This window comes from Anguilla anguilla, chromosome 15, assembly GCF_013347855.1.
Source record: "Anguilla anguilla isolate fAngAng1 chromosome 15, fAngAng1.pri, whole genome shotgun sequence".
NCBI lineage: Eukaryota > Metazoa > Chordata > Actinopteri > Anguilliformes > Anguillidae > Anguilla > Anguilla anguilla.
The window spans coordinates 27,445,054-27,472,006 of NC_049215.1; the positions used below are offsets into that span (position 1 = coordinate 27,445,054).

At 39.7% G+C, this 26,953-nt stretch overlaps 1 long non-coding RNA gene across 1 annotated transcript; it reads left to right on the top strand.

The window, feature by feature from the left end:
- Positions 1-7,775: 7,775 nt before the first annotated feature.
- On the top strand, positions 7,776-23,402 carry LOC118214510. Its single transcript, XR_004762636.1, has 3 exons — positions 7,776-7,959; positions 21,888-22,020; positions 22,108-23,402. It is a non-coding gene; the product is annotated as an uncharacterized LOC118214510 (long non-coding RNA).
- The last annotated feature ends 3,551 nt before the right edge of the window (positions 23,403-26,953 follow it).

Sequence of the window (26,953 nt, forward strand, 5' to 3'; positions counted from 1 at the left end):
ACACCTATCCTGTATATTCAGCATCCAAACCAAATACACACAAACACATTGCAAGTCATAGAAGATAATTACAATGTCAATCAACCACATCTCATGAATGCATACATTATATGATACAATCGTCACAAAGTTTAAAATAGGCTTTTTTTTTTACAGTCTTTGGATTATACGTAAATGTACTGCAATGTTGTCATTATAGTTGTACATTTAAACAAAGTAGATGCAATACCTGGGGAATTTAATTTTTTTTCATTTCAAATGACAATCAGATTCATTCACACTGGGAATGGGAACAATAGCAAACAGTGGTACAGTGACTGATAAGTAGTGTTTGTGTCTATGAGGTCTCTCTGTGAAAGGGAGAGTGGGCAGTCAAACATTGACCCTGAATTCACAAGATATTTTGAGGACAATACTACTATAACAGTACAAATATATATGTTTTCCTTCTTATTATGGCATTCTATACTGCTTTTTTGAGCCAGCAGTTTGTCTGTTCTTTTGTTCTAATGTCTAATGCAAAGCCATTTGAATTGCATTTTCTATAATGTGTTATACAAATAAACTTGCCTTGCCTGTATCCTCTGCAGGTGGATTGATTAATGGAATGCTAAATGTGTGTCGGCGAATGAGGATTAAGCGAAATATGTTAAATTTTCTGAATGCAGCTGTTTTAACCACTAGCACCCTCGTTTGATGTCCGGCACTGTGAATGCCGACATTTAATGTGCTAATTATTATCTAAAATATCAATTATTACTTAAATCTCTGAATTTGTTGACAGGCAGAGCAATCTGTTGGATCAACCTTTATCAAATGAACAACTCAAGCGCTCAAGTGCATTTGTGTTTTGTGTGTGTCTGTGCCTGCATAAATTCTGTCTGAATGATATGATGTTATATTGCTGCCAATGTGTGGGTGGGTGGTTATTGGGGGAGGGGGGGCAATGGGTATAGAAGAGAAAGCTCTATTGAATGTTGGCTCAACGTTTTTGTATTTGTGATCTTTATTTTAGTACGGCAGGATCTGCGCACCATGGTTCCGGCTGAATGTTGTCACTCACTCTTCACCTTAAACCTTTCAGTTTACAATTCTCACAGGCGCAAGAATATCTGCGGCCAAACTGCATGTTATGTCAACTCCCCCAGCGCATTCCACTCTGAGTCAGTGGCTGTGGCATTTTTCCCTACACCACTGACTTTCCCAATGTCTGAGGCTTGTGGGAGGAGTCAGTTTCGTCCTGGTGGAGCTGATTGGGTGAAACAGGCTTGATTTTGCTCACCTGTGCATGATCACCCACAGGCCTTAAAGCCTGACTTTCAGTTTGCTCATTTGGCTGAGAGTGCCATTGTATGTGGAAACTTTGTCATAGGCTCCTCGTACAAACTGCCTGGTAATTTGCCCAGCAATTGAAATTGAAAAATAAAAAATTAAAATAGTTTGACAAAAGGAAAAGGTGGCAAGTTCAAGTTTAAAACTAAGCTCATTAAAAGAGGTTTCAGTTAAAAAATGTAAACTTAAAGATGGTCAGTCAATTTCATATAATTTTTCTCCAATCTCTATATCAACAGACATGGGCGTAGGATGCAGTTGACCTTGCGTCCCCCCCCCCCCCCCCCCCCTAAATAATTGTACGGAGAAAACAAAAAAACCGTTCGATATATACTTTTATTTTGAAAGGCATGCTGCGGGAGCGCAGTTAGAAAGTCGACCCGACACAGAAAATATTCCTTTTAATGGGAACCAGTCTTTAAAACATCGCCCCGTTTTAAGTCGTGATGTAGGTAGCGGTACCTACTAACCAGTAGGCTGAGTAGGTTGCAATCAGACGACTTGAATGGCTACAGTATCAGTCTTCAAAGACCACCCCATTCAAAAAGTGAAATAGTGCACCACCATTTTGCGAGGAAGTTTGCAGTCGTATGGGAGGAAAGGTAACGTGAATAATGCTGTTGACGTATTAAAATAAGTGTCCAAGAATATAACCTTTTTTGGTTCCATCATGAATCCTGCTATTAATTGACTTTTCTTAAGCTGGAATGCGTTGTAACATTTGCTAAAAGCATTGGAGCTGGGTTAAAAGTCGGACAGCCCAGTGTCTTATTTTGCGGTCTTTCATTTATTTCCAGCATTCATTCGTACAATTCAATGCGGAAACAAAAACAGTCCACGAACGGAACCAGTCCAACGTCTAATCTGACGCAATGCGTCGTACTACTATGTTTGACTCACGTACACGTTACATATTGACATACTGTTACACTGAAAAGCATTTCGATGCTGGGGTGAAAGCGAAAACGTGTAGAGTTTTTTTGTGACAAAATATTTTTATTTATTTCTTTTTTGAGAGTGAAAGTTGGGTAGGGACAAAGGGGAATTCCAAGACTCATCTTTTGTGTATGTGGTATGTTTTTGGAATGTTCTCAAATGCCTGCACGTGACTGAAAAGAATTTCGGCTAGAAGGCAAACTGTGTCGGTCTTATTATTTTTCTTTCTTTCTCTATGTCATATTCTTAGATAATGCAAATAACTGTTTTGATATATTACATATGTGTCAGTAGAGGGTTTGGATGGGTAGAGAGGTGGAGGGAAGATGGTGTTGAGATGTAGAGTAGCTCTTCAACCTTGTTCAGTTGACATGCCTCATCTGCACCCCACAGCTTTGTGTAAGACACATTTATAGACATTCATTATGTATGCGTTTAGATATGTGTCTAAAAACAGAATGTTTGTGATGGATTCAGTTCATGCATTTCAATATTAGAGTGTTAAGTACGACTTAAGTTGATTAAACATTATATTTAATTCTTGTCCCCTCTTGAGGGTGTTAGCTGTTCTTTAATACCCATCTTTAATGCCCATAGTTGGCTCTGGCGGAACCAATGAACTTTTCCTCTGTCTATAATATTTAGCGCAGGGCAGTGAATGCCTAACCCCCCCCCCCCCCCCCCCCCCCAATGTCAAACTCACTCCTACACCGCTGTCAATAGACACCTTAATTTCTTTTAGAATGAAATGAAAAGGTGCCACTGCTCAAGTGGTATATATTTTTTTAGTTCCTCATAAAGTAACAAAAGCATGCTAAGCTGAATTTTTCCCATAGCTAGAAGAATGTATCAGTAGCCACAGGGTGGTTTAAATTGGCTTGGTGATAAGAGATGCGATCATAGACCGACAAGTTGTTCCACCTGTGACATTGTATATGCAGGCTACGTAAACAAAGATTGTGTAACATCGAAACTATTAATGATTAAACACCTATTCCTGCCCTGTACTGCATAATCATATTACTTTTAAAAATATGGACATGGTGTATCTGCCATGGCAACACTTTACACGTGAAGGTAAATGTCATGAGTGGTTTATTGGAGCTCTTTTTATCAATGCAGAAAGTACCTCCTTACCCTGTCTGCATTGTTTGATGGGACAAGGAAATGTAAATAAGCCCATGATGTGTGTGCTCTATGTTTCCATCTGGATGACACTAGGTTTGTTCAAAAAGGAAATGGTGGGTGATCATTTCAATAGCTGCAAGTATATAGTATCATCCTATAGCTGACTAAAAGAAACTCAACAGACTGCCAGTTTGCTGGGACATGTGAACATTATTGCACCCTTTGGGATACAAGCAATAAATCCAGAAGGAATTGTATGTAAACATGAAAGCTGTCTAAGTTGTTTTGCATAAGGGTTTCTGTCCATCCACACAGTCAAGCTTTCCCCCTGGGTTTGTTTGAGAAATTCAGTCAGGTTTCCAAACCCAGCATTCCACCAGTTTCATTTGATATACATGAGCACAGGCCCCCAAAACATTTTCACCACAGTGCCTTCTACAAACCTGGACTTGTCTTCCTGTGTCAGGGAATCAAATCTTTCTCAGGAACAAGCATTGTAATATGAGGATTTGCTTTTCATTCCATTGCTTTTAATTTATCATTAGCGGACGGCACTGATACTAGTTTAATTTATCATTAGTGGACGGTACTGGCACTAGTTTAATTTATCATTAGTGGTTGAGGCACTTGTTAAGCCGTGAGCATGAATGGCAATCCAGGTTTTTTTCTTCCTTCCCCCATATTGAGTGAACGTAACTGTCTATTTAGTCATCACCATTTTCCCTCAAGTTATACTTGATTACCCAGGAGGTGAACTGACTTCTGATTCAAACCCACAAAATGGCGTCCGTCTGAATGGGACTACAGGAGAACACTGGTAGCCCGGCCAGTAGCAGCTTGAAGGTTGACATCTCTGTCTTTTGTATCTTGCTTTAAATCTCTGTATCAAATTTCTTGCATTTAGAAAGAAAATAACAGCACCTCCTGTAGTCCTGTGGCCAGTTTCGGTTTGCGAACTGGCCCATATGATACAGTAAATCTTACTGTATTGGAAGAATTGTTATTTGAATAAGTAAACATTCCCTTCATTTCCATTGAAGATGTGGGTATTGAGAAAGTGGCTAAATAAAATTACCTTGATGCTGAAATTGATGAGCTAAACTTCTGAACATGCCTAATGCAAAAAAAATGCAGCGGTATTTTTAGACATGTAGAATCACTGGTTCCTGCAGCCACAAGGTTTTACAATGAGAATTAAATTAGTGTTGTATTGATGTTGTACTGTCATATAATATTCTCCATATTTTATACATCTTATAATTTGTTGTATTTCATTTTCTTCCTTCATGGCATGGAGATGGCAACCTAATGACTCACTAAAATGGGGTAATTGAATGAACTGTTTGATTTAACCTAGCTTTGATTACGAAACTTTGTGTCGTCATGGAAAGTTGGTTGGTTTCGTTCCTCCAAGCTTTGACTTGTTCACACTGACTCATTTGCTCCTTCCTCTGTCATCATTACACCAGTGTGAGTTGAACCCAAACCATACAGATCTGTTGATTAATATTGTGTAGGCAAATGCTGCAAGTTAGGAACATTTTGTACTATCATATTGGTACTAAAGTCCTGTATAATGCTCTTGTCCAATTTAGATTTCATATGACTGTCCAAGGAGTAAGAGTCCTAACATTCTTATCCCACTGTTACTAGAGAACATTTTGTGGTGAAACGTCAGTGAAAAATGGGGGTGGGGGGGGGGGGGGGGGGGGGTGGTTGAAATGCATACACACTGAGAATTGCCACCCTCCCCTGGAAAAATAATTTTTTCTTAAGAACAGCTGTGAAATGATTATTTCTGGTGAATTCTAAGGGGAAAATACTGCTATGATCAGACATCCCAAACGTTCAGTGACCAATAAATTATTGTTTTTAATGTGGGGGGGGGGGGGGGGGGGTGCATACAACTATTTCCCCTAACAAACATGGAGAGAAACATAAATACGTATTCCTGTTGCTTTATCTATGGCATTATTTTTCTCGTCATGCTATAAGGTGCGTTATTTTGTCTGTTTTGTAATATGGGGTGGGGGTCCCCCCTGTCACCCTCATAAATGATGCCTTTGTGCTGCATTTGATGCTCACAAGGGACCTGTTGATTTACAGTTTATGAACCAAAGCTAAAAACTCATGTCTTTAAACTAGGATGTAGCAGTTTAATTTGTTATTGAACGATATTCACTTCTCCTATGAAATTGACTGTGTTAACGTTAACTTCTGTGCAGTTATTCACTTGTTGACTTTGTGTACCTTGTTCATATTTTATGTATTTGCATATTCATATGTATAATTAGCTTATTTTGATTGACATACTTGTGTAAGTACCTGGATATTTTAACATGTATTTTATTTATTTTTTTTAAATGCATGCTCTGTCATCATTCACATTCTGGGGAATGATGACAGAGCATGACTCTGTGCTGTTTTCTTTTTGACCTTGTTTGTAAAATGACCTTGGGATCCAGAAAGGCTCTTAATTGTTATTAGTGATATTGTATCATGACAGATTATTTCAGTGATACTTTTGTATGTAATTTCATGTTTCAAAATATTAAGCATAAAGCATTAAGCATAACGCACTACATATTGGAAGTTGCATCACCATTAAAATCAACCTCTAGATGTCACCCTAACATCACAGAATGCTTTGATAAATATGATTCCTTTAGCTGATTGGCTACTGTGGGTTTGCTGCACAAGAAGCATTCACATAAACCTTAAATGTGACGATGAAGTGAAATGTACATGCTGCTTTGTTAAAGCAACTGGAATGAGTGGGGTTTTAAGGCAATACAAGCTCCAGTCAGTACTGTATTCAGACATTATGGCAATGATAGAGTACAGACAGTGCTGCACAAACTGCTGTCAAAGAGTTCAGACAGTTTTCATAACATTGTGCAGCATTTTGCCACTCATCCATTGTCGATGTAAAAATCACAGTTTCTGGGGTTTGTTTGTTAGCCTTTATTGCACATTAGGCTAAAGGCTGGTGTGATGTATAGTTTAAATTGTGATATATATCTTTAAGTGCATGGCATTGCTTGCAACAGATTTACCAAAGTTGAACTGTCTCATAATTTGCATTTGCTAAAGGGGTGTGACTGAGGGGAACGCTGGACTGATGGACGATTAATAGAAAGCCTTGGGATTACTCACACATGGACTATTCACACAGTTGTCACATGTAAATCAAGCAAAATGTTTAAACAGTTACACCTATGTTCTGTTTGAAGGCGTGAGCTTTACCTTATCTAAGCTCACAAAGCACTACTGATTCAGATGGATTCAGACAGCAATTCACACATGGCATTCAGAATGGATTCAAACAACACTGCAAGGACTAAAATCAGGGAGATCCCTTGCCTTTGTGAAGGGATTTTTTTTTTCAAGACAAAAACAAACCACAACAGAAAAAGCCCTTGCCTGATTGAGGACAGCAAAATGTCACTAGAAAGACAATCTCTCTGTTATTCAACCTTCAGTTTGTATTAGAGAATAATACATCTTTCAGTCAGATTGTATGCAGAATCATCTGTCCTCAGTTTGTTTGGCTGTAAAATAATCAACCTATCCGTCAGTTTGTCAGACAATACTCCATCAGTCTGTCATAGTGTAATCATTCTGTCTGCAGACTAATATCGCTCCTATTGTTTGTGAATTTTAATCTGGTTCAAATAATGTATGCAATGTATTAGAGTAGAGTATGTTGAAGCCTGGAACAGGTGTTCTTTGTCCATAGTCCATTTAAGTCATTGTACATTACTTTAATTGTTGATGAGCAAATCTAAACCCTCCAGTAGTCTGGATGGGCAGTCATTATGAACAACCGGGAACAAAAAATCCATAATACTTGTAAACCCTCTGTTATCAGCTTTCCTGGAAAAAGGTTGGATTAAATACCGCTGTCTCACAGGTGAGCTCAGTGACAACAAATGCCCTGTAACAGTACTTGGTTTATTTCCTTCTTTGTACTGAAATGAGTGGCACTCAAATAAACATTTGTCCATAACTTTGACTTCTAAATAAGTGAAAGCACAACCAGTTTGGCAAGCTCATTTTGGTTACTGTTGAACTTCCCAGAATTATGCTTGTAAAGGGGAAAATAACAACATTCATTAAATTAAAAGTTAAAGAAAAAATTAAAGTTAAAAGTTAAAGAGTGAATCCAGGCCATTGTCTTATAAAATGAATGTGGTTATTAAAAAATAATGTGATTGCTATTGTTAGTAGCCTATGCAGAGGTACACTAACTCTGGATTCCTTGTCAAGATCCTGTTCCTGGTTTCAATGACCCAGCTCTGGAGCTGAGGATCATGGGTAATGCTATGGAAACATGTTGAAAGCACTGGACCTCTGGACCCCGATGTTCCTGACTTTGATTCAAGTCTGCTGACAATCTGTAATGGTCGCTCGTTTGATTGAAGGACTAACTGAAATATGGTGTCAGATGCCTGAAACAGGCCTCCGGTTGAGATGCGTCTCCACAACCTCCGTCTTTTCTTGTTATCTCCTCTGTATCAGTTATTCAGGAATGATTAATCCACAGAGCTGGCTGAGCTCCAGGTGAGTCTTTTAAATGGAAATTTGACATTTTACAGACTGTGCTGCTAAACAAGCCCTTTGGTGGAAGTGCCCAAAACACTGATTCACACATCATTCATGAGGACCTGCCTGCAGTGTGAAAGAGCTGCAGGTGAACAAAGGTCCAGGGGTTGCCTCTGCATGGCTTTGAACGACTTACACTGCTTGCTTAGCATATATATGCGAAGCAATAAAACTATTTCAATCATTTGTTTGAAGGTTAAGTAAAAACAAAATGGAAGTGTGGTGAATTATCACATTGAGCAAAGGCTGACTAGATTAAATCTCACCGTTTGCGCTCTAAAAATGTGGAATCGGCATCTCACAAGGAGTTATCCAATGCACAATCTAATTTTGAGTTCAGTTCAAGCGTAGGAATGGACCAAGAGACGATGTGATGCAGGGTTTACGTGTGAAATGATAAATGATTTAGAATTTTTGTTTAGTGCAGAAACAGTCTCAGTATGCAATAGTTTTAACCAACAAGAAACCAGTACCAAAGTGGAAGAATAATGGCTTTTATTTTCACTGAACATGTTGTATTGGCTGAAATAGCATGGCATTACCAGACTAGTCTAGTCTATACTAATATCGGTGATAACCTATAAGTGGCCCCGTTGGTTGCTATGAACAACAGATGTTGTGATTGTTTGAAATGTACTTTTGGTTGAAGTAGATATTGACCAGTGGGGAGCAGGGTAAGAGAAGAATAATTGTGTTTACAAGTGGTCAGTGGGATATATAGTAGTGCTTTTCACTGCCAAGCCAAATATTATATGTCATGAACAATCATCACTTTGTTAGATGAGAGTACTTCATTTAATGAGTGAAATGAGTGTTCAATGAGTCTGTGGCCAATTTAGTGTAATTTTTTTCCAAAGATAACATTCCATGTTTTATCATGCACTAACTTAGAGATGTAAATTGGCCAGGAAAACAAAAGGCTCCTCTGTGTTCCCTTCAGAGCTTGAAGATATTATCAACACAAATGCACATGCAAGCACAAACACACACACGTGCACGCCATTTACACAGAAATTTGGAACTGTATATTTTTTGTTGTTCTACGGTCAATGTGAATGAAAACCAAAGTGAAGCTGCAATGTATGGTGAAAACGAAAAAAAAACTGGAAAAACCCTGTTGAAAGGTGCGGTTTAGTTTGGGTGAGAAGTTCTGCATGTGAGCAGAATGTATGTCAATTCAGTATTTGTATAAATGTACATCTAGACATTAGAACTGGCATTTTAAAGATGATAAAGATGCTTACAGTTCAGAAAAAATAATGACATTTTGGAGTAGTTATGTATTTTTCAAACGTGAGCTGGATGTCTGACAAGCTATGTGTGTTCTGGCACTGCAGGTTCACTTCTGATTGGCTGTCCTGCAGCATGTGCATTACTTATTGGTTACTATGTAAATTGGCATGCTACTCATTGGCCTTTTGGAGAAAATTAGCTTAAATGTCAAATCTTTGTGTGGTGGAAAATACCTCATATAAAATATCAACTGAGTAAAACGGGCACAATTCTGCATAATGCCTGAACTATTGGAAAAATATGATTATTTTATTTAACCTTTATTTACCCAGGGTAGGTTCGCTGAGCACGGATGCTCTTTTGCAGGAACGTTTTGATAGTACAAGTTCCAATATTTAAAAAATCCGTTATTGCACCTTAAAAATGAAGAACTATTTGTATCTTGTATATATATTTTTTGTTATACAGTGACTATAAAGAAAAAGGGAGAGAGGTCATTCATGCAGTTCCATAATTAATATACTGTGGTCCACCATTAATGCTCTGACCCAAGCAGGCTGTGCACAACCTGTGTGTCCATGCATTCTTTAGGCCAATGGTAACTAACCCTGTTCTTGGAGATCTACCATCCTGTAGGTTTCTACACTAATCCTAACCTAGCACACCACATTTGACAGCTAGGGATCTCTGTTAGCTGCTAATTTGTAGAATCAGGTGTGCCAAATTAGGGTTGAAATGAAAACCTACATGATGGTAGATCTCTAGGAACAGGGTTGGTTATCACTGCATTAGGCTTTGATTGCCTTACCCCGCAGAGAGGAGAGAAGAGGGGAGAGAGGGCGTTGAGGCAAACTGGACAAATGGAGCAATATTTGAGGATGTGATGCTGAGTAAGGGAAGGATTTACCTGTCTTTTTTCATCTTTCTCAGTCCCTTCTATCCAAGAGATGGATGATGTGTCTGTCCTAGGCTTGTGATCAGTGTCACAGAGACAGTGAGGGAGGTGCTGATGGAGAGAGGCGTGGAGAGGAGAGGTCTGTCTCACACTTTATTAGAATGTCCAGTCTGGTGGGGCACTGTGCAGAGGATGCCAGGACGCCCTGACTGATGTCCTATGACATTACCTAACATGGCATTGAAAATGTCAGTCAGTATCAGGAGAGGAACAGCACTATAACGCTGCCTTACCCTGTACACACGTAGACTAAACACACATACAGTTAGATTAAAATCTGCTAATTAAAATAGTTTCATAAATTTAAAAAGTCCGGCAATTAAAATAGCTGCTTGGAACCCCCAGTGTTAAACGTCTTGCAGTTAATATAGTCGTGCGTTAAATCAATGAGTTTTAGCTGCCACATCTTAGCACTTTGTAGTACAACAGTGAGTGAGGCAATAGCTCCAGAGCATGCCATGACCAAATGGAACATCCGTTGCTTTCGCTTCTCCGTTGCGTACTTAACCTTTTATTGTTGCTTTCCTATGAGCTGATGAGATGTGGGTAGCCATGGGGAGATGGTGGGTATGCCAGATCTTGAAGGCAGCGAATGGGTAGGACATCGCGGGCGGAAGAGGCCTGCGCTGTGTCTTTTCACCTGCGTTCGGAAGCCATCCGCTCATGATCCTTAATGGCAGGCCTGTCAGCACAGATGACTGCCTTTCAATTTGGCTCAAATGTCATTTTCTCCGCTTCATTTCCTGCCCTGGCGGAGGCCTCTGCGCCAATTTAGACGTCTGCGTCTGACGTTTAGTACATTTTCCACAACCTCGATTCACCTACCCCCTCCTTTAACTGTGGGGTAGCAGAATTGACCGTGTCGGATCAATTGTGGTTTATAACAGGACCATTCTTGTTTTAGTGTGAATAATTACATGGTATCTGTGCTCAGAGATACTGAATGTATATCAATGTACAAGCCTGGGAGGGAGGGGGGGTCACAGTCCACAATAAAGGTACATTTATTTCTTTCTTTTGTTGGGAGAGACAGGTAGTAGCTATACTCAGAAATATTTGGTGTCTGACATTTATAGCTGAAGAGGGGCCAGACAGGTAGTGTCACACAATGAAAATTGAAATGTTAGTAATGATGATGATAATAATAATCATAATAATACCTTTGTTTGGTGTTGTCTGCATACGGAGTGGTATATTGTGATTGTGTGTTATGGTATAGTGCCATAAAAAAATATTTGCTCCCTTCTTGATTTTTTTCTATTATTGCATATTTGTCACACTGTTTTGATTGACATCTGAACAAAATGTAATGGTAGACGAAAGTAAATGGAGTAAACACAAAACACACTTCAAATTTATTTTCATTTATTTAATGAAATACCCATATCACCCATGTGAAACATAATTGCATGCTGATTGCACTCAATCAACCAATTAACATTAATGAACTGAAATTAATTGATAATTATATTCAGCTGATTGAACACAGCCTTGATTGCTGTCAGCCCTAAACTTTCCTTAAATTGAACCTTACCATCAGTGTGGTGTTGTCATCACAAAGTTTCTACAAGCACGCTATGTCACGATCAAAAGAAATTCCAGAAATTGTTGAAAAATATCAGTCCATTTTTAAGGCTCTGGGACTCCACTGAACCACAGTGAGAGCCATTATCTCAAAATGGAGAACACTTAGAACAGTGGGGAATCTCACGAGGAGTGGCTGGCCTGCCAAGGACAACATGACAACTCTTCCAGGAAGTCACAAAAGATCTCAGAAGACCATTCTAGGAACTGCAGGCCTCTGTAGCCTCAGCCAAGGTCAGTGTTCATGACTCCACAGTAAGAAAGAGGCTGGGTAGAAATGGGATTCATGCGAGAGTAGCAAGCCGGAAACCACCACTGACCAAGAGAAACATCACCTCTCATCTCACATTTGCAAAAAGCACCTGGATGATCTCCAAGCCATTTGGGATAATATTCTATGAACAGATGTGTCGAAAGTGGAACCTTTTGGATGATACAGGTCCCGTTATGTCTGGCGTAAGGCGAATGCAGCATTTCACAATAAGAACATTATATCAACAGTCAAACATGCATTGCTGCCTCAGGGCATGGACGACTTGCCATTACTGGAAGAACCATGAATTCTGTTCTGTACCAGAAAATACTTTTGAGAATGCCAAAACTCATAAGCAAGTACACATCTGAAAGTTTGGGAGTTGCCAAGTCCTGACTTGAACCTAACACAGTTACTGTGGCAGCACCTGAAACAAGCAGTCCATTCTTGAAAACCTTCCAATTTGTCTGAATTAAAGCATGTCTGCAAAGAAGGCTGAAATTCCTCCACAGCGATGTGAAAGACTGATATCAAATTATAGGAAGTGTTTGGTTGCAGTTATTGCTGCTAAAAGTGGTGCAGCCAGTTATTAAGTTAAATGGGGCAATTACTTTTTCACGTGGGTGATATGGGCTTTTGATAACCTTTTTCATTAAATATATGAAATAATAAAGTGTTTTGTGTTTACTCAGGTTCGCTTTCTCTAATATTTTGTCTAAAAATTAGAAATCATTTAGCATGAAAAGTGTTCAATAATAGAGTAAATCAGGAAGGAAGCAAATACTTTTTCACAATGCTGTATGTGATCAGGGCCGCCTTATACATGCTGGAACTGACTCCCATTAGGGAGGGAACTTAAGAGTGGCAGCAACACAATTTAATCTGTTTCCCAGTGAATTGAACACTCATGCCAGGGTGAATTCAGCATGGAGGAAGAGAGAGTTTATTGCTTGGATCCATATGTGATTCATCATCCAATAAGAAGGGATATGATAAACATGTGATTTATCATTCAATAAGAATGGCAAATGTCACAATTGACAATTTATCATTTAGCGACAATAGATCTACTATGCATTTTATTAAATAGCTTATGAGAATAGAACTGCCACACACACGCACACACACACATTTACTGTCCAATATGAAGTTACACATATATATATTAGTATAATATAGTATATTAGTTCTGCCCACATTTTCACTATAAGATACTGGCCCTGCTCCTTATTGGAGTCCAGGTTTTCTACCATATTTACTGCCCCTACTCCTTAGTGCAGGTTTTCTACCATATTTACAGTAAGAGTGTGAGAAGATCACAGCCATCCTGGAGATGCAGGCTTATAGCTGTTGTCTCACTGAGACACAACCTTGTTAACAAGCCAATTTCACAGAATTTTGGATTCCTACCTACTCTTTTGGCTATGCCCTTTAGCATGTGGCCTTGATTATAATAAACTGGCCTTCTTTTATTGACTAATGACTTCTCCTTTCTCCATGGATACTTTGTGAAAGGCTGAGATCAACATTTATCACTTGTCAATCTTCACAGCAATCCATTTCCTAGAAATGGATTTGTTATGATAGATGACCAAAGGTAGGAAAAACGAGAGATCCGATTGTATTTTACCTTGGTTGGTGAATATCTCACTTTTATGCGTGTGCCATTTCATATTTTATTTCCATAATGACATTGCTGGGATGTCACCATTACCCCACTGCCAAATTGCTCTATTTCGTTTATTCATTCTTTCCTTTAATCCTACATCTCTACGCACATCACTGTATAATCTTCATTGGTGCATAAATTTCTGACAAGTAAAGGTGTTAAATGGTTTTCATGCGAGTGGGGGACAGTGTCTCAGTTTCTCAGACTTTTCTGACAGGCCAAGTAGGGCAGAAACTCAAAGCTTCAGGAACATTCTTAACAGTACCCCATCGATTGCACAACTGTCTGAAAAAATTTTTTTTTAAAAAGCTACTGACATGTACAAAGTAATTGTAAAAATCCTCTGGAGTTTCATTATTAAAACGAATGATTGTGTCACGCAGGCATACATGCAGAATGAATAATAATGACTGCGTGCTGGAGACGACAGCATCGCCTTCCTCTTCATCATCCATGGGTTTGTGGCTGCCCTGACAATGTTTCCACCGGCCCCGGCTCCGCTCCCATGCGTGTGACCTCTGCTGGGTTTGGACATTCCTCAGGAGAGAATGTGTCAGGCTTCGCTTACGGGCTGCTCTGAATGTCGCGTGCGGGCGTGCGTGTGTACGTGCGTATGTACGCGCGTGCGTCTTTTCTCCCCGCAAAGATGCCCGTTCACATCAAGCGCCGCACAGATGTGAATGCAGTTCACCCAATAATTACCTACCCGAACGCTGACCTATTTGGGATTGTGGCACTGCCCCTCTCCAATCAGGGAGATTTTGTCAGTGTTGTCCTTAAAAAAAAGTTTCGAACACAAAAGGTCTTGGAAAGTTTCCACGCCCAACGGAGACAGAAACAGCGCTCGGTCCAAAAAGCTGTCAGCCTGGCAGGCATTTGGCTCAGCTGGACTGTAAAACGTGGGCAGAATTGAGCCACGTGTCATCCTTCATCAGGTAACAAAGAGCAGCCAGCTGCCCTTCATATGATGTATTACAGATCACCTTGAGTGGAGAATGTACTGGTATATAACGTGTGGGTGAAGGGGGACTGTATTATCTCTCCCATGGCCTTATTGAAAAATGACTAATTTTGTGCCAGACATAGATTTGAAGTAATTGCATTTGGAAGAAGGTAACTTACCGGTTATTAACCTGCCATAGTTCTGTTTTCTTGTCTCTATTTTCATTAGTGCATGCAGTGAGTAATTGTTCAACTGCTGCATAGCATTTGAACAATTTACTGAAACACCACGCATGAAGTATTCCCCTGTCGTCAGTACCGGCAGCCAGAATACCCCAGGGGCTCAGAGAGCTTAATTTCAAGTGGGGCACATTACCAAATAGCTATATAATGTAGGTTCAGGTCCAGGTTTACTTAATTCTTTTTTTATTTAAAGTTTTTGATAAAGAGCTCTGTGAATAGATTGAATCTGGGCGTAGGCCAGCACAGCTGACTAAAATGGAATGGTTCCTGTAAATGCCACCTTTTTCTTCTTTAGTTTATAAAATCCAGCGAGCAGTGAATGCTGCTAATCATATGAAACCTTCCTCCCCCTCCCCACTTTCTCCCAGTTTGGACTGTGTAAATTGTGTATGTGTGTACTCATAAACTTGAAACCTCCTGTCAATTTGGGAAAGCGCAGATGAGCACGCCCTCTCCTTTGAAGCACAAAATGTCATGTCAAGCCACTGCTTAAAATTTTTATTTTTTTTCAAGTTCATGGTTCACTGATTAAGGTCACACAGACTTTGAATCAGAGGAGGTCGTCTCATGTGCAGTTTGTGCCAGAAAACAATGGAGGTGCACAACTGACCCAAGAGAAAGGGTATTGTGTGGTGGGACCCAGACACCAACCAAGTCACACCTGTCAACTGCCTGTCACAGGTGGTGTCCATCGCTGTAACCAATTAAGCGTTCAGTCCTCTAATGCCCAATATTCTCCTAACCACCGGCTTACCTGTCCTGTGTTATCTAATGTATCGAATGGCTCTACCGGGAAATATTTTTCTATACTTTGTTAATTAGATATAGCGTTGCAGTTTCATTCCTCTGCAACAGCACACATATTCTTTAGCAGTCCATCCAACTGCAGAGCAGTGTCTTGTATGTAGATATTTTGGTGGGTGCTAGTGCGCCCCCACCTGATTGACAGGGAACCCCGAAGGGTGACCCCCAAAAGAAAAGAAACACAATGATTTTTTTCGCTGCCGTGATGTCGGCTCAAAGTCCGCTCAAATGTTCAGCGCTGATATGAGAACCGTGACTTTAATCCCGTTTCCTGAATCGGGAATCTGTTTCTGTTTCAGCATTTCCTTCTCGAGATGTTTTGTGGGAAAAAAAATAAAAGGAAAGCTGGCATATCATTTTCTTTGAGATGAGGTCACACTTTTAATTAGGTTCAAGCCCAGAAGGATATAAATAATTTCTATCCTCTTTCACAGATGTTTCTGGTGCCTCAGTAGGGACTGTTTTGTGCTTTTAAGCAACAGAGAATATAGATTGGCACTAAATGAGGACCTCGTGGTTGTTCTCCTCTGGGTGGCCACAGAAAATTAAAAAAAGCGTCTCCAAAGTGCTAAGGGATAGTGCCTGGATTACGGCCGGATTTCAGGTTTATCTCCATCATTGTTTTTAAAAGCTGGAAGGAGACATACTGGACGGTTTATCATGTAATGACCGTTTTAGGATCCCAATGTTGCAGACTTAAAATGTCAAATGTTATGTATAGATATTGGCAATCCCATTGGAGGAACAGAAAGGGTCTATTTGGGCCAGAGTAAAAAATCCTATCTGCTTCACAGACATCACTAGAACTTGGCAATATGTTTAAATGCAGTAATTGACTGTAAAAGAGGAACAACTGCTCTGTGCATTCATTCAATTCCCCCCGTCCCCGTCCCCCCGTCCCCAACTATGTGGGTGTGAGTGTGTGTGAGTGTGTGTGTGTGTGTGTGTGTGTGTGTGTGTGTGTGTGTGTGTGGGTGGGGGGGGGGATAAAATCCCTCAGCCTCCAGTCCCCAAAGGATGTCCTCTGTCACAATGTCCTCTCCCCTCACCACCTCAGTGGCATTTTGGGCATAAACATCCTCTCCAAACTCTAAAGCTTAAAAAAGAGGTGTACTTATGAATTTGTGTATTTTAACAGTGCAAATGTATGTGGGATTAAGAACATACAGAGCTGATGTTGTGCCAAAGTGCCCATGAGCTAGCCAATCAGAATGCTATCTGCATTACCATTTAAATGACCAGTTGCATGTCACATCTGCATTTCCCACATTCGTTTAATTTAATTTCCCCATGTACAGCATGCCTGCAGCCATTCTCTAACCTATCTGCTCTCATGTATGATTTCCCATCATGCCCTTGGTACAGTATTAAATTGCCAGAAGTGTTTCTGCTAGAGACTATCTAATTACATATGGATGCTGTTCATTTATTCTTTTTTGTATACTGAATTTTAAGAATGCTGTCACACAATGGCATGATATGATGATAATAATAAGACTAATAATAATAAATTGTATGCCTTCTGTTGTTTTTAAATTCCCAAAATATGAATTTTCTTTTCACAGGCACATCCAGTGATTTTTTTAAATTTTAATACCACCAAAACAGTCCAAACAACTGAAACGCATTTTAAGAATTTCAGACACACACTCAGTGACACTGTTCTACTGGCAGCTGACAATGAAAATGAGAAACATTACCCTATTCCTCAACAGAGTATCTTTCACATTCTGCATCAAAAAAGAGCTCCATCATCAAAATCTGTTAACAGATATGTGTGTGTGTGATGATTTGTTATATTGATCAAGGAAATGCATACTACCACACTGTTCCTGAAATGTACCCAGATGCTTATTTTTTAGGTAACCACATATAAGGTAAAATGATCTAAGCTTCTACTTATTTTTTTGGTGTGAAGCTGTTTGCTGTACGCATATATATGTTGAACAGGTTTGCTATCCTTAAAGCTATTACACAGGAGAGAATGTAGACTCTATGGCCTTTAGAAAGCTTCAGTTGGAGACTGATCTCATGGTAATAATGGTGGAAGTGTCCGCCTTTACAGTAACTAGCCAATGCTTTTGCCAGTTTGTTGTAAATTGAATATTAATCTCACAGTTCTCTCCAATGACAAATTATTACGGTGTTCCTGCCTCACGAACGGGGAAAGAAAATAACAGAACCAGCGATAATCAGAATTCAAACACCTCCCTGATCACTGCAATTTTGGCTTGGTTCCTTTTAATTTCTTCTCATACAGCATGTATTAAGTTATATTCCTCAGTAAATGTGCCATCTCAACAGAAAAACCTCATTGGAAGAACAGAGGTTTTATTTTTCTTTAATCATACTTATATCGGATGAGGCTACTATTTAGTATCATTTTCCAAAGCATGTCAGGTTAATGAAAAGGAATATATTTACACAGAGACGCAATTCCATTATGCATTCCCTTTCAAAATTGCATGCTTTGGTGTGTTTTCATTTTTATAAAAAAGCAGCAACTTCATGACCTCAAATATATCATATATTTAAAATCATAATTTCTTTTGATAAGAGACTTAAAAAATATTTTATGGTGCATGTCACACTGATGAAAACCCAAGAAATTCCATTCTTCATGTAGGGCAGAAGATCATAGAAGTTTCTATGTAACTGCTTATTAATTCAGAGTGTACACACAGTAGATATAACACTCAATGACTCTTAGCACATCAGATGAAAAGGAATTAGATATCCATGGAAGGAACCAAGAGGGAATAACCTTTATTAGAGATGCTATCAAATACAAAAGACAGTTAGAAATAACATGTTATTATACACCATATTAAGCTATATGTAACTCAGATGTTTAAACCATAAGACAACTAGTGCATTGAAATATTAATTATTTCATGCAACCATATCAGGCAATGATAAAACATTCACTGGTGACATATCTCATTCAAGCAGCAGTCCTTCACTTGGGATTGAGTTTCTTTCTAGACCCGTCTGGTCTTGAGTTTAGTGTCCTTCCAACTAATCTAGACTTCTGCCCATGATTCCCAGGCCCCGAGTCCAGTGCTCTATGCCAGACCTTTGCCTCTATTTCCACCACAGCAGGATGTTGATCCGACTTTGGACCCTTCCTGGTGGAAATTCCAGATGATTTCTAGCTGGAACCAACTTCTCCTCCAGCTGTATACCACCTGGAATTTTGGTGATGGTCTGTTGCCTGTACCAAGCTGGCCCACATGGTCTTGCCAGCATGGTTGTCATCTCAACCATCTTGTTGCCAGCTTGACCATCTTCAAACCAGCTTCAAACCAGATAAAAACCAACTGGACCATCTTAAAACCAGACTGGAATCATGCTGGAAATTCCACCAGGGCTGTCACGTTGATATAGTGTGAGCGATGACCGTAAAAGCAGGGCCCATGCGACAACTTTCTGTTATGCTACAAAGAAATCTCCTGTATTTATTTCTGCATTTATTTACGATGCCCCTTTCCCTGTTTATGCAGCTACCTGCACTTTCCTTTTATCTCTGTAAAATACAACCTGCATCTCATTCATTCTGCTCATTGTACTGACACCACAGATGCGAAGCAAAAAGGAGTTTTATTGCTGAATTGAATCCTTGACATATTTATTTTGGGGGTGGGGGTGGGGTGGGGGGGGGGAGGATAGCACCCATAAAGGAATAGATAACATACTGTCTGATATAGACAAGGATAATATCTATAAAAAGCCTGTAAAGGCTTATGGATAATATGTCCAGTTCCACTCATTCGCTGAAGGCTGCAATGGAGTTTGTTGGTATGCTAGAGCAGACGCTCACTCAGTCAAGCTGAAGTACACATTTTTTTTCCCTTCTTGTTCACATTTATGTTTCCTTTCAATTGTAACTACAGAATTGCAATACTATGGACAGTAGTAATGGAAGGAACCAGGTGTTAGTTGGTTAAAGGGCTTAATATATGCCATATGCTGTCTGGAGACACATAGGAAGAGAGGCTTGTTGGTATCATGTTGCTTCATCGTAGTTGAACCCTACACTTTCTCAAAAATGTCAGTGATGTTTGTCCTCTGGAAAGGTAGAAGGGAGGAAACAAAATGGTGTCAAATGTCTACATATACCAGCTATCCAAGAGCTACAAGGGCTCGGTTAACAAAGCTCAGCACAGGGTTGGTCTTGTTGCTCCCATTTGTTCATTTGTCTGCCATACTCATTTATTTTATATATTTTTATATTCCATATTCATCTTCTAAGAGGCACTTTTAGAGATCCACTTACAAATTACACTTTCATATACATTTCAAGCATGATAGTCTTAGTACATAGTAATATAGCTTCATGACAGTGGGGATATCTGAAATGTAAGATAATTGAATTTTTTAAAATGGGTTTTCTCTTGATTTAGCTCGTTTCATGTATTCATTCTAAAAGAGCCAATATTCTTTTTTTCAGTATGTAATTTCAAATTGATCTTCAGTATTTCATTATTACTTTTCTTTGCCTTATTCCTTTCAATATACAAGTGGTATCCTATAAGGTCTTTCCATTTTATTAGATCTGGAGGATAAGTTTACTTCCAATTATTAACAAAATCAAATGGAAACAATTTAAGAAAGGATCCACTTTGCTCTATTTAAAGTTTAATCCCATATCTTATGATGGGCATTATGGCTATTTTTCCTAATAGTTGGCATATTCATTTTGCTTTCTAATAATGAGTATATAAAGGAATCCAGATTTATTTTGGGTTAAGCATGTATAAATAAATGCAAAAATCCATCTGTAAAACATTTACCTAAAATATTGGATCAATTTAGAAACATTTTGGGGGTCAGACATCTTCTTTCCCGTCCACAATTGTTGTGGACCTCACTTTTTCAATCATTAAAGGGTATGAAGTATCATTTAATAATTGACAAATGGGATTTTGAGAGGTCAGAGGCTGTTGGATTTACAGGGAAATTGTGGTGTGTGGGAATCTGGACACAAATGTGAAAATCAATAAAAATTACTTTACTACAGGACTGCAGCAAAATGGTTGAAATCATTTGAACTGGAATTCTCTGAAACATTTTCTGTCTCTTCTTATTAGAGGTATACCTTGCAATGTTTGGCTTCTTTTACTCTGACAAAATCCCTTATTACCTGGAGACAAAACCATACGATTTATCCCTTCATATACACATCTAAAATCTTAAAGTTTTTGCCCATACTTGGCATTGCTATGAAAACCTGGGACACTTGAAATGCAGAATTGCCTTTCATTAATACTTGTAAATTTGCAGAATGTAATATTGATTACAATTACACAGATATTGAGGGACATAAACTATTTCTGATTTTTTATCAAAGATCAATAGCAAACAAATTTGCTGTGTAGATATGTTTGCAGCTAAGAGGCCATATTTCCCATAACAATATACTGCATAAATCAACAGGGTTGATACAAAAAGGTTTTATGGTCTGGGGATGTTAACTCAATTTAATATGTTTTTTAGAGCACACACTTATGTAACAACATAGATTATAGAAAAACATGGACATAGTCACTGTGACATCACCCATTGACTCTCCATGGGCTTGGTGAAAAGCATTTCAAAGCCCAGGAAGTGAAGTTTGGGGGGGGCGCCATTTTGTGCAAATCTGAGCCAGAGACAGCGCAGTAGGGACATTAAGTCCGGTTGTCCACTAAGTGTGTGAGATACAAGAAGATAGAAGAAGATATACTTTATTGAACCCCGTGGGGTAATTTGTCCTCTGCATTTAACCCATCCTTAGTTACCTAGGAGCAGTGGGCAGCTGCCTCTCTTGTGCTGCGAGCCGACAGTGCTAACCACTATGCCACCATGCCCGGTGCAATGATGCAATTCGTCCACAAAATATTACGGTCTTGTCCAAATAGCACAATAACATTAGTTGAAGAAAAAACACCTATTGCGACTACATTTTCTCGTGGAAAGAAATCACTGACTTCGTATTTTGACCGTATTGTTACCATTAATTTATACAGAAACGGGTGGCGGAAACGCATACACTGGAGCCAACCGCACTGGTGCTAATGAGCGATGTCTCTGAAGGAGACGAGGAAGCAAGCTTCAAAAACGCAGCCTGGTTTTGGCTGCTTGTGCAGCAACCAATGTGACCTTCTTGATGTTGAGACTGAAAAGTGTTGTTGTGTCCCCCCTCCCTCCTTTTTTTCCCCCAGTGTGCTGGGATGAAGACATGGCCAGCGGAGGGTGGGTCAGGGCAGGGGTGGAGGTTGGACGTGACAGGAGTGGTGCCATCAGCAGGAGGCAGCTCATGGACTAACAGCAGCTGTCTGACCTCAGCCTTGGCAGGTAGGACGGGAGCAGTGAGAGAATCGCTGGTCATTGAGCCACGTGTGTCGGTATTTATGTCAGTTTTTTTTTTCTCCCCATGGCCAGTGCCCCAGTTTCCCAACAAACACCAATGAAGAACACACTAAAGCTAGACCTCGCGATCAGTATGGACAGCAGCAGCCACATGCCAATTCATTTGCCCTTTCACTTGAAAAAGAGTCCACTCCTGACTTTCTGAATTCGGGACCAGGATGAAAAGCCCATTCTGAACATTTTCTTTTCTGTGATTTCATTATATTTTTATTGGACCACATATATTTTTAATGTGGCAGTGTGATATCCCCTGCAAGGTTAGATATGGTGCATTGTTCAAAGAGTGAAACAGCAGCTTTTGGCTATAGCAGTGCAGTACAGTGCTTTCACTTCAGTAACACAGGATGAGAATTGTATTGCAAAACGTGCATGCAAATGCGCATGAGTGCGCACATACGCATGATGAAAAATTATTAATGCCAAAGTGAAATGCCAGAGCCTGCACACACATGAAATACAATGCACATGTGAAGATTAATGTACCGCTAACCTGATTTGCTTCTTGCTTCTAGTCAGCTGCATCGCATTTCTCTTTGTGTATTGCTTTTTGCTTTGGGAATATTGCTTTTTGATGACTGCATATTGCATTTTGCTTCATGTATTGAGATTTAAATTTGAACGTATTGCTTTTCAAAGTCTGTATCTGTCAATCACTCTCCAGGGGTGGGCTGGGCACTGAGGAGTGGTCCAGCCCCCTTTTTCTTGATTTTTCCATTTCTTTTTCAGTTCTCATTTATCAGTCATTCCTCGAGCCAAAATATTAATTTCAAAATTAGACAGACAGCTTGTACACATTCGTGCCAGAAACAGTAACAAAGAAATAATTGTGCGGAACATGAGCATTTTTCGTCTGATCATACCCTAGCCACTCGCAATCTAACCACTTTTCATTGAACAACTTGTTCTTTTACTTTGCCTGCTCTTGTTATTTCCTGTCCTTGTCCTCATTTCTCTTTTTTTGTTGTCTGATCGATTGTTTCTCCTGGTCTTTTCACACCCAATATATGCTGCCACCTTGTAACATTTTTACTGTCATATTAGCTTGCTGGCTAATGTTAGCTAGATAATGTTAGGTGGCCAGCAGCATTTGTTCAACTTTCACACACTGACTGACGAGGCAAGACGCAAGAGGGTGAAACGGACGGGCCAATGGGATGAGCACACAGTGTGCACCCAGTGCTCATGGGATTTGCCTTTTATAAACTACAATGATTTTTTAAAATAGAAAATGCTACCCAAAGATCACCCATGAAAATGGTTGGTAAGTGTAACAAAGTTAACACCAAATTCTACCCAATTCTACCCCCAACCCCCCCCCCCCCCCCCCCCCCCCCCCCCACCCAAACCCCCCAATATGGCACCCCTGGGTCTGGAGGGCATTCACAAATTAATTCCTTTCCAATGTAGAGAATAGCATCTCTAATCAAGCAGCCCTGGTCCCTTTAATTAGCCAAGCGTTGAAAAGCAAAGGTAATTTAATGTAATTTTCCACTTACTGGGCCATTGTTTGGAGCTGAACTTGGTCAAACCCCTTGGTAGACAGGATCATGGCACCTTTTTTAATAGCTGTAAGGGTATGTACAGTATATTCATTTCCAGGCCAGGTTTCAGCAGCATTAATACATTGTAATTAAAGTTTGAACCCTAACATATGGGATATGCTTTGTTTTAATGCATTGATTTTTATTGCACAGTACCTGTGTTATTTGAAAAGGTACACAAAGCAGTTGCCATAGCTGTTTGCTCTGCTTGTGACTTAAGTAGCCGCAAATCAATAGCCGTTTATTTGCTGCTCTCATTATATGTGTTTAACGGTGTCTCTCATTATTGTAGCTACAGGAGATCGACTGCATACCGTGGTTACAGCATTATGTTTCAGTGAAGTATGCTGGTTTAGTGGAATACAGTGATAATTATTATGAAAGTGTTTCATTAAATTATACGCTTCCCTAGTTGTTAAATTGCAGATATCTGAAGAAGTGCACTGTGAATTCAATTAGAGAATTGAAATGGCCTACATCTTGTGCTTTAGGCTACAAAAATGTATATTTGAGGTGTACTTATTCACAAGATTCAGCGTGTGTTGGTTGTATTAAATGAATACATAATTTGCATAAAAATGTCAATTTTGCATTTCAGGATCACAAATTTAATGCACCACTTAAAACCTTTTTTATATTTCTTTGCCATGTCAAATGGAGTTTGACAACAGATTTACATTTTGAATAATTATTTATTAGCAGTGGTTGTTGCAGTGAATTTGAGAAACTGACTTTTGTTGTTATGAAGTATGCATTGCAGTTGAATTACTTGCTATGTTTAAGTATGTTATGAAGTATGCATTGCAGTTGAATTACTTGCAACAGTACATTTGAAGTCTTTCATATGATTTAGCCTGTAGCCAGAAATGAGTCCTGCTACCACTAATGAAGTATGTCAAAATCTGTGTTTTTAATATCATCTAAGTCACATGCATATGGAAAAACTATGTTCCCTGCCAAAAAAACACACAAACCCACCATGCTATTAAGATGATAATATTTGCTGGTGCTTAGATTCCATTTAAAGCAATTACACAGGGCATCTGGCTCTCCTTGCCATAAAGCAAACGTGGAGGAGGCAGGTAAAAGTGAACGGGATGAAAGCGAGTATCACGCTGTGCAGGTGGAAACCTATCGTTTACTTTCGCCGAGGCCCGCAGGACACCGCTGTGCACATCAAAGCTGTTTACCGCTAAAGGATCCCAGAGGATCGTGTTTTCACAGCGTGATGGTTTTACAAATTGTTCCGAGCGGCCCTTCGCGGATGCATCAGCTCCTCCGCGACATCCACCGGTCCATTACAGCGGTTTTTCATTACAGCCTCCGGTTTGAGCACGTGACGTTTAAGAGGAGAGCAACGCGCACGTGTAATTTTGGCCCCTTTGGTGATCAAAATGGCCGAACTCCACCCCTCTCAAAGATGAGTAATTACATCCCTTGTGATGGCCTTTCAAACCACCAATCCCCCTATCCCCCCCCCCCATAATGATGGCAGAGGTGTAAAAATACAAGGAGCTCAAAGACAATGGCGAAGTCATGCTGCGGTACGTCTAGAACACACGATGCCACCCTCTGCAGTCTTATGTTTTTCGAATAGCCGTTTTTAACCCCATCAAAACAAATGGACTTGAGTAATTAGCCTTGTCACATGTGGTTGATGGTTTTGGATCCTTTTGTTTCTCGCTATCCCATTGTAGATACATCCATTTAAGCGGGGCATAATAAGTGTAATTGTAGCAATGATGATGATAAATAGCGCGGTGTTGTGGGGGTGGGGAGTCTGAGGAAAACGGCCAGTAGAACCAAATGCAATGACTGACGTTTTGGGACCAAGAAAATGCTCACCATATAGGCGAGCACAAAGAACATCATCAATCATGGAGAGAACAGCCAGTATAAATGAGATTGAGATGGGTTTGTGTTAGCCCACAGGGACTAAATAATATTCAGTGTTCAGCATTCACCTTATGTTCATGAAAATGCGGAACATAAGGCTCCGAGACATCCGAAAGACATGATGGTTCCTCTTCTGCTTCCAAAATGCTTCTGTTTTGGCAAGATTGGTCCTCCAGGGGAAGAGCCAGCCAGAGAGCTGTCTAAGCCAAACGTGCTCCATGGTCATTGGACGCTGCTGTAGTTAAACCAATTTAGCTTCTGACAGTGGGCTGTGGTCCCCTGACACTAGGAAGAGGGTTTTTTTTTTATTATGCAGTAGTTCTGAATACATCGCAAATGGATTATGAACTATAAAATGCAGCATAAAAGTTACTGCCATTTTGATATTAACTATATTTGATAAATGTAAAAGAAAGGCATACTAGTTCCAATAAAAATATTATGACAATACAGTGATTTTTTTCTGACATTAATTGACATTAACTTGCTAATACACGTACACATGAATGTGTGCATATATTTTTGCATTAAAATGAAGTGTTTTTAATTCGTTTTTTTTTTCGTTTTATCTTAAATAACATTTGAATTGAATTGTACGACCTGAAGATAAATGTTGAATCTAAGGGGACCTCTGAGTTTATGCGGCACGGCTACTTTTCCATTACTGCCAAGGCACAGGACAGATGCCTCCGCATCCTGGCAACAATTGTGCCTGTCTCAGCCTGCCAGAGCCTGATCAGTCATGACAGCAATTGTGGAATAAGTCAATCCCCCCGTCTTCCTCTGTATGAAATTGGACACTTGGCCTTGTTTTCCTGCTGCAGGCTGGCTTTCTACTGATGAACCTGCTCATCTGGTAGGAAAAGGTTTTTTTTATTTATTATTTATTTATTTATTTACTTTACTTGCTTCACCAAGAGTGAGTGGGGAGGAGGTAAAACCTGAATAGGCTGAAGTTGGGAGGTGTATTTCCAGAGGGGTAGAGGAGGGCAGATCTAGGAGTGAGGGAGGAGATCCTAGCAACAGCAGCTGTGCTTAAATAGTTGATTCCAGATCACTTCCTGTGGTGAGATTTTGAAAACGGTGATTTAAAGAAAAGGGACACTCTGTTACAGCTTGTCAGCCTTCCACATGTCTAGCATCACTGAGAGAATAGTTTATTGACCCCTCAAAGGGTTAGTCTATCCTGCAGATGAACATGTGCAAGCTGCCTGTCTCTGTGTATGGTTCATTGGATTGGGCCGTGTGGAATGGTTAGGCATCAGGAATTCCAAGGCCAGAATTATGGAATAGAAGCATCACCTTAACCCACCAATCTAACGCCAGGGACTCGCAGTGGGCTAACGTTACATTATCAGTGTGACAATGCGCGCATCACAGGTTTGCTACAAGCTTGCTATGAACACTGTTGAGATTGGGCA